The sequence below is a fragment of the Sinocyclocheilus rhinocerous genome, unplaced genomic scaffold (assembly GCF_001515625.1).
Source record: "Sinocyclocheilus rhinocerous isolate Xijiao unplaced genomic scaffold, SAMN03320098_v1.1 scaffold721, whole genome shotgun sequence".
NCBI lineage: Eukaryota > Metazoa > Chordata > Actinopteri > Cypriniformes > Cyprinidae > Sinocyclocheilus > Sinocyclocheilus rhinocerous.
The window spans coordinates 207,742-208,264 of NW_015656165.1; positions in this window are offsets into that span (position 1 = coordinate 207,742).

Sequence of the window (523 nt, forward strand, 5' to 3'; positions counted from 1 at the left end):
TTTCGCCTCAGAAATAGTCTTAACGGCCTCTTTTACTGAACGGAAGAGGTGCATTTAATATAACGTCAGTGAGTGTCTTATGTCATATTTAGATAAGATTTTACAATATTTTTTGAGGTGTTAAGAGAGGGTTATTGACATATTTACATGTCAATTCGTTATCTTTTTCGCGAATAAATTGAATGTATGTAATGCATACATTCGTTATGTAATAAAGACTAGCCTAATTATTTTTAGGATGATGAAGTGATAATTATTAAAAGTAATGTTTTGCATGTTCTATTTCAGACTTGTTGAGCTTTGTGTCTTCATTGTGCCGGGAGTTAAGGACACAGAACCCTGCTTGTGTGAGGAGGCGATTTTCTCAGCTTCTTCAGAAGAGAGGGAAAGACGGTTAAGGCAAATAAACTTCATAATTCCATGTTATCATATATTTTTTTACTAAGAGTAAAATAATGTTTGTTGTTTTTGTAGATGTTAAAAGCCAGAGACATAGGAGAGCATCATTCTTTTGAGATTGATG